General features: G+C 39.4%; 1 pseudogene; it reads left to right on the forward strand.

Annotated features, from left to right (window-relative positions):
• The first annotated feature begins 1,082 nt into the window (after nucleotides 1–1,082).
• On the forward strand, nucleotides 1,083–10,535 carry LOC119995599 (annotated as a pseudogene).
• The last annotated feature ends 2,936 nt before the right edge of the window (nucleotides 10,536–13,471 follow it).

Below are 13,471 nucleotides of genomic sequence, written 5' to 3' on the forward strand. Positions count from 1 at the left end.
CAAACACTTACCAAAACTTTCAAAGCCCAAACACTTACCAAAATTTTCAAAGCCCAAACACTTACCAAAACCCTCGTCCAAATTTCCAAAACCAAAGACCCAGAAGATCCGTTGAGCATTTCGATCCTTTGCCCATAACCTATGTTGAATGTTTCACGAAACTTCAAGCGCAAGGAGCAGTGGCTCCTGTTCCGGGACGGGTCCACCAACCTCCATATCCTCATTGGTATGATCCTAATGCCACATGCTTATATCATGGAGGAACACCCGGGCACTCAACTGAAGGTTGTTTACAATTCAAAAGGATAGTCCAGGGGATGATTGAAGCGAAATGGCTGGATCTTAGTGCAATCAATAAACCAAATGTCAACAACAATCCATTGCCTAATCATGAGAAGGAGGGGGTGAATGCCATTGAAGAAGTTTGTGCTACAAAAAGATGGGTATCAGAGATTGCAATGCCGTTGGGCCAGTTGTTTTTGGTGTTGAGGAAAGAAGGATTAGTTGAGGAAGTGGCAGTGGATACACCCGTTCAACGTGGACTTTTTGATGACATGAATATTTGTGAGTTCCATAGAGGACAAAGGGGACATGCTATTGAGAATTGTTGTGGCTTTCGGGAGAAGGTACAACAGTTGATGGATTTGAAGATAATAAAGTTTGAGGTGAAAGGTCAATCAAATGAAGTCAATGTCCTAGGAGGTTACTATCAAGGACCAAGGCCGAATTGCGTGAAACCTTTTGTTTTGCAATACTCTATAGAGGACAAGCCAGTGAGTGTGATTCCGAGGATAGATCCTTTGTACAATAATGATAAGGTTGTGCCATGGAATTATGAAGCAGGAGCTAGTGGAAAGCAAGGAGAAGTGGTAGATAATATTTCTGGCGTTGGTGGAGTTACCCGAAGTGGGAGATGTTACACGAGAAATGAGACAGAAGGGAATCTAATGGTGGACCTTGAAGCAGAGCGTAAAAGGAAAGGGAAAGCAATACCTGAAGTGGAAAAGTCAGGTTTTATTCCAGAAGAAGGTCTTTTTGTACGCCCAGAAGAGAAAAAGAAAGTTGTAACTGATGTGGAAGTTCAGGAGTTCCTGAAAATTATTAGGCAGAGTGAGTACATGGTGGTGGATCAATTGAAGAAAACCCCTGCAAAGATTTCGATCTTGGAGTTGATAATGAGTTCTGAACCACATCGACAAGTCTTGATGAGAATGTTAAACCATGCATATGTATCAGACAAGATTCCTACAGACTCTTTCAATGGCATTGTAGGAAATGTGTTGGCCTCCCATTTGTTGTCCTTTACTGAAGATGATATTCCGCCTGAAGGGATGGGGCACAACAAAGCTTTGCATATTTCAGCCATGTGCCGTGGAAAGGAATTAGCAAGTATCCTGGTGGACAATGGGTCATCCCTCAATATTTTACCAAAGGAGACTTTTGAGAAGCTGCCAATTGACAGATCTTATCTAAGACAAGTACCAATGGTAGTGAGAGCATTCGACGGAACACGTAGAGAGATTATGGGAGAAATTGAAATACCTTTACAGGTTGCAAGTGTAACGTTCAATGTGCCGTTTGTGGTAATGGATATCTCACCAACCTATAGTTGCCTGTTGGGACGCCCTTGGATTCACACTGCGGGAGCTGTTCCATCATCGTTGCACCAAATGCTCAAATTTGTTTATAATGGAAGGGTTTACATAGTAAAGGGTCAGTCAGAATGGATGGTTGCCAGCTTGTCTAATAGTTCTCCTATTGATGCTCCGACAGAGGGGATTCAGAGTTCATTCCAATCTTTTGAAATTGCTAGTGCTAGCTATGGGAAGGAAGGACTTTCTCCCCTAAAGCCACAAATATCAAAGGTTACGAAGAATGTAGCAAAATTTATGTTGAAAAAGGGGTTTCGCCCAGGAGAAGGACTCGGTAAGAATCGACAGGGAATTAAGAAGCCAGTAGAAATGGTGAAACATTCAGAACGCTGGGGTTTGGGTTATAAGCCAACTAGGGTTGACAGGAATCGTGTGCAAGCAGAAAAACAGGCGAAGAGGCTTGCCCGTCTGGAAGGAAAGGAATTGGAAGTTGAAAAGAAACCGATTCCCTGGCTTTATGACAGTTTTGTGTATGGAGGGATGCAAAACAAGATAAGTTTGACTGACATTGGGGCAGTTTTTGGAAAACTGTCATTTCAAAACTAGACTGGTGTAACTAGGGCAATTTTGGTAAATATATGTGATCAGTTTGAAAAGTTCCAAGTTGCTGTGATGGAAGAGGAACAGAGTTCAGCTGCTAGACCTTGCTTTGTCATCTCGCGTCCTTCAAATTTCAAACTTAGCAACTGGACCAGTTTGGAGCTCCCAGTATCTCTCAAGAACCTGCAAGAGTAATCCCGAGTGCACTACCATCGTGGGCCTAGCTCACGGCCTTCGTTTGGGTCTTTTGTAATGAGTGCTTTACTTTGCTTTCAATAGATTTTATAGTATGGCGATTGCATGTTCTATCTTTGTTCATATTTCCTTTTCCATGAAATGAAAATCTCCTGATAGTCATCCATATTCATGTTTCTTCATTTCTATTCAAGTGTTATTCTCCATTCTTAAAAACCACTTTCATTCATTTCTTTAACAGGATTGAAAATGATGATAATAAAGAGGACGAACTTAATGACCCAGATTTTGATGCACCCATTAGCAATGTTGAATCTGACTATGAAATAGACGAAGAAATTGAGATTTTTCCTGAGATGTTAAGACAAGTCAATCAAGAAAAGAAAATAATACAGCCGCATCAAGAGTTAACTGAAGTCGTGAATTGGGAACTGAAACGGAGAAAAAGGAAGTCAAGGTAGGAGCTGCCTTTGAAGGAGAAAGCAAAAAGAAGTTGATAGATTTATTGCATAGTTACCAGGATGTCTTTGCATGGTCTTATCAGGACATGCCGGATCTTGATACAAACATTGTTGTTCATAAGTTGCCATTAATTCCAGAATGTACCCCTGTGAAACAAAAATTGAGGAGAATGAAAGTAGACATGTTGTTGAAGATAAGAGATGAAGTGAAGAAGCAGTTTGATGCTGGTTTCTTGGCAGTGGCTCGATATCCAAAATGGGTGGCGAATATTGTACCTGTCCCCAAAAAAGATGGCAAAGTTCGGATGTGTGTCGACTATAGAGACCTTAATCGCGCAAGCTCGAAGGATAACTTCCCTCTTCCTCACATTGATGTTTTAGTGGATAATACAGCCAGACATTCTACCTTCTCTTTCATGGATGGATTTTCGGGTTACAATCAGATCAAGATGGCACCAGAAGATCGCGAGAAAACAACTTTTATTACGCTATGGGGAACTTTCTGTTATAAAGTCATGCCTTTTGGTCTGAAGAATGCCGGTGCCACTTATCAAAGGGCCATGGTCACTTTGTTTCATGATATGATGCATAGAGAAGTGGAAGTATATGTCGATGATATGATAGCAAAATCCAAAGAAGGTGAAGACCATATTGTGAATCTCCAGAAGTTGTTTGATCGATTAAGGAAGCATCAATTGAAGTTGAATCCAGCTAAGTGCACATTTGGGGCAACCTCGGGGAAGTTGTTAGGTTTCATTGTAAGCAGGAAAGGAATTGAAGTAGATCCTGATAAAGTGAAGGCGATCTTGGAGATGCCACCCCCTCGGACGGAAAAGGAAGTTAGGGGTTTCTTGGGAAGATTGAATTACATTGCCAGATTCATTTCACAGTTGACGGCTACTTGTGAACCTATTTTTAAATTGTTGCGTAAAAGTAACTCTACTGAGTGGAATGAAGATTGTCAGGTAGCGTTCGAAAAGATCAAGCAATACTTGAAAAGTCCTCCAGTGTTGATGCCTCCCGTGGCTGGCAGGCCGCTTATTCTCTATTTGACCATCTCATATAGCTCGATGGGATGTGTGCTCGGACAACATGACTCATCAGGAAGGATAGAGCATGCCATTTATTACTTAAGCAAGAAGTTTACCAGTTGTGAAGCAAATTATTCGATGTTAGAGAAGAGTTGTTGCTCGTTGGTTTGGGCTGCGCATCGACTTAGACAGTACATGCTATATCACACTACATGGTTGATTTCCAGGATGGATCCTATCAAGTATATTTTTGAGAAACCTTCTCTTTCAGGGAGGATAGCTAAATGGCAAATGTTATTATCAGAATATGATATTTTATATGTCACACAGAAGGCAACCAAAGGGAGTGCAATAACAGATTATTTGGCAGAGGGAGCGATTGATGATACTCAAACTATGGATTTGAAATTTCCAGATATTGATGTCATGACTGTGTCGATAGAAGAAGAGAATCAAAAGAATTTGGCAAAATGGACTATGTTGTTTGATGGCGCTTCTAATATCATAGGATGCGGAATTGGTGCAGTGTTAATATCACCTGAAGAGAATGTTATACCGTTTACAGCTAAGTTGTATTTCGAATGTACCAACAATGTGGCCGAGTATGAAGCATGTACGATGGGAATTCAAGCTGCTATTGATATGGGGATTAGGAGGCTACAGGTCTATGGTGATTCACAGTTGGTGACTAGGCAATTGAATGACGAATGGGAAACCAAAGATGACAAGCTTATTCCATACTACCAGCATATCAAAAAATTAATCAAGTTTTTTGATTGGGTGGAGTTGGATTATATCCCAAGGGGAGAAAATCAAATAGCAGATGCTCTGGCAACTTTGGCGGCAATGTTTGATGTAGACCCAAAAGGGGAAGTGCAGGTGATTAAAATCGAGAAACGAGAAGTTCGAGGTTACTGTTCAAATTTGGAGGGAGAGCCTGATGGTAAACCATGGTATCATGATATTCAACAGTACATTGAGAAGAAAGAATATCCATCAGGGGCATCAGAAAATGATAAGCGTACCATCAGGAGATTGGCGGGATCTTTCTTCTTGAGTGGAAATGTTCTTTATAAAAGGAATGATGGGATAGTTTTCTTACGATGTGTTGATATTGCTGAGGCTAAGCAAATCATGGAGGAAATTCATGAAGGGATATGTGGAACTCATTCTAGTGGATATGCAATGGCAAGGAAGATTATACGTGCAGGGTATTATTGGTTAACCATGGAGAGGGATTGTATGAGTTATGCAAATAGATGCCACAAGTGCCAGATTTATGCAGACAGGACACATGTTCCCGTTAATCCATTACATGTGTTGACGTCACCATGGCCTTTCTCTATGTGGGGATTAGATGTCATCGGTTCAATTGAGCCAAAGGCTTCTAATGGGCATCGTTTCATTTTGGTTGCTATTGATTATTTTACCAAATGGGTGGAGGCTGCTTCATATTCTAATGTGACGAGTAGCGTGGTTGTTCAGTTTTTGAGGAAAAAGATTGTTTGTCGATATGGAGTCCCGGAAAGAATTATTACTGATAATGGCACGAATTTCAATAGCAAAATGGTGAAGGGTTTTTGTGACCAGTTCAAAATTCGTCATCATAATTCGACGCCATACCGACCGAAGATGAACGGGGCTGTTGAGGCGGCGAATAAGAATATCAAGAAGATCATCAGGAAGATGACAGAGAATTACAAAGATTGGCATGAGAAGCTCCCTTTTGCTCTATATGGTTATCGGACATCAATACGCACATCTACCGGGGAGACTCCTTTCTCTTTGGTGTATGGTATGGAAGCAGTTTTGCCTATCGAAGTGGAGATTCCATCCCTTCGAGTAGTTCTGGAGGCAGGTTTGGAAGAATCAGAATGGACTCGAACGAGATATGAGCAGTTGAATTTGATAGAAGAACGAAGATTAAGAGCAATTTGTAAAGGGCAATTGTATCAAAGAAGATTGATGAAAGCACATAATAAGAAAGTCCGACCTCGTAGTTTCAGGGAGGGAGATTTAGTGTTGAAGATGATTTTGCCACCTCTAAAAGATCACCGAGGGAAGTGGACACCGAATTATGAAGGACCAGATGTGGTGAAAAAATCTTTTGAAGGAGGGGCATTAATTTTGACAAGAATGGATGGAGAAGAATTGCCTAATCCGGTGAATGCAGACGCCATCAAAAAGTATTACCCATAGCATAAAAAAAAAAAAATCTCGCTAGGTGGAAAACCCGAAAGGGCGACCTAGGCAAAAAATTAGAATTAAAAGCTCGCTAGATTGAAAACCCGAAAGGGCGATCTAGGCAAAAATTAGAGCAACAAAAATCTTGCTGGAGTGAAAACCCCTTGTGGGTGCTTCAGGCAAAAATTAAGGAAAAAGGAAAGTCTCTGCTAGAGTGAAAATCCGTCCTGGGAGCTTCAAGTAACATTGAGATCAAAAAAGGCATGGAGAAAGCAATTAAGGGGAATTGGCAAAGGCCTTCATGAGGATTTGGGAAGAATATGGGGAAATACAGTGAATAAAAGATAGCAGGGCTGTATACAGTTGAACTAGTTATGATCAAAGATATACATGATGAATTTGTGGGGAAGAAGCTTCATATGGAAATAGTCAGATTCAATAATTGCAAAGTGGATGCACACAAAACTGGGGCAGTTTCGTGCGGAATCGGAATTATTTCATTTATATCTTATAAAGATTTCTGCTATTTCCTTTGTTTCTAACCTTCTGGAATCATATATGTACCTCATCAGTTTCTCTTGTTATCTATTCATTTTAATAAAATGCTATGAGGTCATTCATTTCTGAGTTCCTAATTCATTGATTGTTTTCATCAAAATTTTGATTGCTTGCGTAAAATTCTCATATTGTACAAGTATCGCCATGCTGTTGAATTTATTGGAAATTGAGTAAAGTAATAAAAGAATTATGACAAGTGCATTAGGATATTGTTCTTAACAGGAACTTGAAAGATTTTGGTGTTCTTGGCTGTGAAGAAGCTAAAAGAAATTAAATAGCGCTAAAAGGCATGGTGGAGCCAGAGAGATTTTGGTGTTCTTGGCTGTAAAGGAGCTAAAGGAAATTAAATGACGTTAAAAGGCATGATGGAGCCGGAGAGATTGTGGTGTTCTTAACTCTAAGAAGGCTAAAAGAAATTAAATGACGTTAAAAGGCATTAGTGGAGGCCAGGGAGATTTTGTTTAGCATTAAAGGTATGTCGGATTTGATGGAAATCAGATGTAAACAGTAAATCGATGGGAAGATCAGACAAAAAGAGAATGAAAGATACAAAAATAAGGGTAACATGGCATATTGAAGACAAGATGAAATCAAAAGATGCAGTCTTCTCATGAGGGATAATGGCAGGATGATAGGGGTGATGGTGCTGACGACAATTAACCAAAGTCGAATTTTCAAAATGAGAAAAATAAAATACAATTTCTCTTCATACATGCATACACTCATGGATATTTTCTTACATAAAATTCAAACAAACAGTTGGCCAAGCCGGGAATGGCCACAATGATCCCGTGCCCCTTTATTTTCTTGCACAAACATTGGCCAAGCCGGGAATGGCCTTGTGATCCCGTGCCCCTTTATTTTCTTGCACAAACATTGGCCAAGCCGGGAATGGCCACAATGATCCCGTGCCCCTTTATTTTCTTGCACCAACATTGGCCAAGCCGGGAATGGCCTTGTGATCCCGTGCCCCTTATTTTCTTGCACCAACATTGGCCAAGCCGGGAATGGCCTTGTGATCCCGTGCCCCTTTATTTTCTTGCACAAACATTGGTCAAGCCGGGAATGGCCTTGTGATCCCGTGCCCCTTTATTTTCTTGCACAAACTTTTTGGCCAAGCCGGGAATGGCCACAATGATCCCGCGCATTTCAGGCCCGTACGAAACGCGGTTGACTACGCCTTTGTTTGCCTTTTATTTCATAAAAGACATACAAAGGGGGGCAGCTGTAGTACCCGGTTTTCGTCCGGCCAAAAAAATACAAAATACAAAAATAATAATAATAAAAACAAATATATTAAAAAAATATATATATCATATAAAAAATATAAAAAAAAATATATAAAAAAAAATAAAAAAGAAGGAAAAGATAAAGTGGCCAAAAGTAGGGTAAAAAAAAAAGGAAGTGAAAAGGGGAAGGAAAAGAGAAAGAAAAGGAAAAAAGGGGGAGAAAAGAAGAATAAAAAGAGGAGGGAGGCGTGAGAAAAGAAGGTAGAAGAAAAACAAAAAAAAAGGGAGAAAAAGAAGAAAGGAGGAGATTTGGAGAGAGCAACCGAGCAAAAAAAAAAACAAGAAGAAGTTTGGTTTTCTTTGTCTCCTTGAGAAGGTAAGGACTCAAATTCCTTGATTCAAATTGGGTTTTATTCTATGTGTTTGTTCGGACTCGTTGCCAATATGTTTACGTTATTGTTCAAACCTTTTGCTCGTAGATTTGGTTCATGACATGGGTTTTTTTGTTTTGTTCGATGTTGATGATGATTGACTGAGGTTATTCCTTGTTTTTACCCTGCTAGTTGTAATAGATTTGCTGGTTTTTGTGCCGGATTTGGTCTTGTAATTTTCAAGTTCTATATAAAATGATAATCGGTGGTATTGGTACTGGATTTGGACTTGGTTTTGCAATATGGGATTCGGATTTGACTCGTTCATAATTAGTCAATATGGCATGCTAATATACTGAATATATTTGTTGTTTGTTTGAGTATATTTTGATGTCCGGCTTGAGTATAATTGATGTTTTGTATATATGTTTTTATTCAAAACCCGGCAACATTAGGAATCAGTTGTATAGGTTTTTTGGTTTAGAGATTTATGTTTATATGTGTATGGTATGTGTATGTATACATGGTTTGGATGTGTATATGCATATATTGTATATATGTTTATATGTATATGTAAATCTTTAAGTATGTGTTTGGTTTGATATTATATACCCATATTGACCCCATTTTTGTGTTTGTTTGTTGGGTTTGGATTGAGTTGAACATCATTTGGGCCGGGATCAAGGAGAGCTTGAATAATTTTAGGATTTTGCTTAAGATATTCTTTATTCTTTGTTTAAGTATGTATATTTGGCCCTTATGTTGGATATATCACCCCCATTAACATGTATAACTTGGACATTAATTATTTGGATTTTTATTTATTTTATTATAAGTATATGAGTTTAAAATTGAATATAGGTCATTTCAATTAAGGAAATCATAAGTTGGTTCCCTTTATTTGAATTATGGACCTTATTTGATTTCATTTATGAATTTGCCATAAAGTTGGCAATAATAGATGACACTTTTTCAAATAATCATTTACACCATAAGTTGGTGTTTAAAATTAACCTACCAAAAGTTGGTAGGGCATTCTATTGAATAAACCATAAGTTGGTATCTAAAATTAAACCTACCAAAAGTTGGTAGGACATTTTATCATTTAACACCATAAGTTGGTGTTTAAAATTAAACCTACCAAAAGTTGGTAGGACATTTTATCATTTAACACCATAAGTTGGTGTTTAAAATTAAACCTACCAAAAGTTGGTAGGACATTTTATCATTAACACCATAAGTTGGTGTTTAAAATTAAATCTACCAAAAGTTGGTAGTGTGGCTCCAAATAAAACTATCATAAGTTTTAGTAATATTACAATTTTTTTTTTAATGCTATCATAAGTTGGTAGTATTTTTACAAATCTTTTCCCAAAACTATCATAAGTTGATAGTGTTATTTCAAACCCATTTCCAAGTAAAAACCATCATAAATTGATAGTGATATTCCAAGCTTTTTTTTTCGAACACTATCATAAGTTGATAAGTGTGTTGAAAGTAATAATTCAAACTTTAACAATTATATCTTGCAAAGAGCAAGTATCCATAAGATAGCCATGAAATTAATTAGGGTAACCGTTTTCAAACGGGAGTTGTGGGGTGCCCAACACCTTCCCCACACTCAATCGATCCCCGTACCCTTTTCTCTGGTTCGCAAGTTTTTTTTGGTGTCCAATTGCACTTTAAATCAATTGGTGGCGACTCTAAACATTTTTCATCCTCAAATGCCGGTCTGCGTCGTGACCCCGGTTGCGACAGAAAGTTTGTTGATATATTTATTTTAGCTTAGTTGAAAAGTTTGTTGATATATATTCTCTCTTTTTTTCCTTCAATATATTGTGTTGTTGGTTGTTTTATTCTTATAAGTATTCATGAGCATTAGTATCTTCTTTTACAGGAAAAATTTAACAAGCTGAAGGAGGACATTCGGACACAGCGATCAGTCTCCTTCACTAGTGAGTCACCTCTTGAACCGTTGGACGAGGATCCTTTATTCCTTATGGCGACTGGTGGGAAGAATAAGAAAAATCGCATCTACAAGCTTGGATCTGAGGCAAGCTTTATGCCTAGTTCTTCATCTTACTCCAGTGAACATTCTAGATTATATACTCAGGCGGAGTTGGAGCAAGAGTTAGAGGAGCACATTGCTCGGGTGAACTCTGAGTTATTGGATGAGGTCGATGACTTGCTGCAACGGATGCAGGATCATGAGCGAATGGTGCAGCAATTATTTTCTCAGATGCATATGCGATTCCCCATAAACAACCCTGAAGATGATCGTGCTTCACGTGGACACCTTTATGATGAAAATTAGATTGTATTTCATAAAAATACTGAACCACTTATGTATAATATTAAATTTTATTACATGTTATTTCTTGCACATTTTAAATATATTTTTAATGAAATTATTAAATTGATAATTATAGTTGAACTATAATAATATCGAATTTAAAAAATCATTATTATAAAACATAAAATGAAAAATAGTATAAATAAAATATATTTATTTAAATAAATATAAATTTAGAAAATACAAATTTTGCTATGGAAATCCCGTCGCAAAAGTTGTGGTAACTTTGCTTCACAAAAAATTTAAAATTTAAAAAATAATATATTTTGCGACGGAATATGTAGTCGCAAAATATGTGGCAAATTAGCGACGGAATATTCCGTCGTAAATACTCCGATTTTTTTTTTTATTCATCAATTAGTGACGGAATATTCCGTCATAAATGCCGTTGCAAAATAATTCCTTTCGCTAAAAGTCCGTCGTTAATTTCCGTCGCAATTTCCCGTTGCTAAGTTTCGCGACGATTATTTTTGCAGCAGAAAAAATTGAGTCGCAAAAAATATTAACGACGGAATTTTGATGTTTTGCGACGGAAACTTTCGTCGTAAAAAAGCTGTTTTCTTATTGTGGTACCGCCCTATAAAACTCACACAACAAATAATATCACCGACGATAATCTTTGATTCAGGCAAGTAATTAACTAATTATAGCTTCGAAGATGCTGAAAGAGTTTTGACTTAGCTGAAATGGGTGCAGCTGGGTAACCCAGAAGAATTCCTAAAGGAAAGGATCGAGTGGAAAGCAAATTTTGTACTCCACGAAAATCATAATACGAACCTTGATATATTGCAGCTGAAAGTCTCTATCGTCATTAAACGTGTAACGGCCCATCTCCAAGCCGGGCCCATGGGCCGCTACCTCCAACCCCTCACCCCTGAGGTTATCACAGCGGGTAGGTTGTTGATTGTGAGAATCGATCCCCCGACCTCACAACCCTTTAACATAGGCGCTTGTGGCAACCTATGTCACCAACTAAGCCATGACCCACTAAAGCCCAATCTCCCCACCAACCACTGAACTTGGCCCATACCAAACCCAGCCTGGCAGTTCCCAACCCTCCTGGCCCATACCAGAAAAGATTGGACAATAGTTTAAGGTCTGCAGCATGTTATATTCTGCACCCAAGACCCATCCCTGGCCGATGTGGTATTTCATCCAGAATAGTAACCCCCACACCTCGCCTCATATGACGCAGAGCAGGGCATTACAGTCCACCCCCCTTAGGAGCCCACGTCCCCGTGGGTCACGCCAGACACGGGCATCGCGCCCCGGTTAGACGTGAGGGACGAAACCCACATACCCACCAGGTCGGCTCCGATACCAACTGTCTGTAACAGCCCGACCCACTAAAGCCCAATCTCCCCACCAACCACTGAACTTGGCCCATACCAAGCCCAGCCTGGCAGTTCCCAACCCTCCTGGCCCATACCAGAAAAGATTGGACAATAGTTTAAGGTCTGCAGCATGTTATATTCTGCACCCAAGACCCATCCCTGGCCGATGTGGTATTTCATCCAGAATAGTAACCCCCACACCTCGCCTCATATGACGCAGAGCAGGGCATTACAGTCCACCCCCCTTAGGAGCCCACGTCCCCGTGGGTCACGCCAGACACGGGCATCGCGCCCCGGTTAGACGTGAGGGACGAAACCCACATACCCACCAGGTCGGCTCCGATACCAACACTGTAATGCCCTGCTCTGCGTCATATGAGGCGAGGTGTGGGGGTTACTATTCTGGATGAAATACCACATCGGCCAGGGATGGGTCTTGGGTGCAGAATATAACATGCTGCAGACCTTAAACTATTGTCCAATCTTTTCTGGTATGGGCCAGGAGGGTTGGGAACTGCCAGGCTGGGCTTGGTATGGGCCAAGTTCAGTGGTTGGTGGGGAGATTGGGCTTTAGTGGGTCGGGCTGTTACAAAACGACTCCCAAATCTCAACATAATGTGGAATTCCATAAGTAACTTGGAAGGATCTTTTTTCCCACAGTAGAAAAGATATTCCTGAATTTTCCCATGAAGTTGTCGCGGAAAAAGAAGTCTTAAAAGAAACAAAATTAAAGTCAAGATAAAATAAAATATGTATATATATGTAAAAATAAAAAATAACAAAGGAGGGGTTGAAACTAGCCAGGTCGGGCAGGCCAACCACACCTTGTTGGCCCTCACCGACCATGCTAGGTCAATCGTTGCTTACCACACTAGGTCGGCGCAGGTTGGCCATAAGAGGTCAGCACTGACCGATTACGCCATCGCTGACCGACACCAGCTGGTCGGTGTGCGCTAAATGAGAAAGAAAATAAAAAAAGAAATAGAAATATTGTAGGTATGACAATCTCAACGACGATACTGCAATCTTTATAAAAAGAATTATCAGACTTACATAAGGCATGCGCTCTGAATTGCAACATTTGATTATTGATTCAACTATAAAAAAGGTGTTGGGAGTGTGTCCTAAAAAGTAATTTAAATGATGATAATTAATGATTTTGGTATTCATTCATATTGCATTTTTATCAATGGACTAGACCGTTCCTCCTAGCGCTTATAGGGAAGCCAAGCCGGGACAATCATGAACTAAGTAAGGCCTTAAGGCCTTAATTAAGAAGCAAGGAGACTGCCAACCTCTATAGAATGTACTGTCTTTGCCTTAGTCGAGTCCAACAAGAACTGCTGCTTCGAATTAGAGTAGCAGTTCTAATCCCTTCATGAGATCTTGCTTTTCTTCTTATAAATAACTTATTTTATCCAAGTTTTTGGTAGTTTTTTGCACTGTTTTAAAAATTAGATTTCGAATCATATTGGTTGGACCACAGACAACCGGTTCAACCGGTTTGACGGGTCGACTGGTATGATTTAATTAATTAAAATTTTTGATAATTCATAATAAATT

This window comes from Tripterygium wilfordii, chromosome 1, assembly GCF_013401445.1.
Source record: "Tripterygium wilfordii isolate XIE 37 chromosome 1, ASM1340144v1, whole genome shotgun sequence".
NCBI lineage: Eukaryota > Viridiplantae > Streptophyta > Magnoliopsida > Celastrales > Celastraceae > Tripterygium > Tripterygium wilfordii.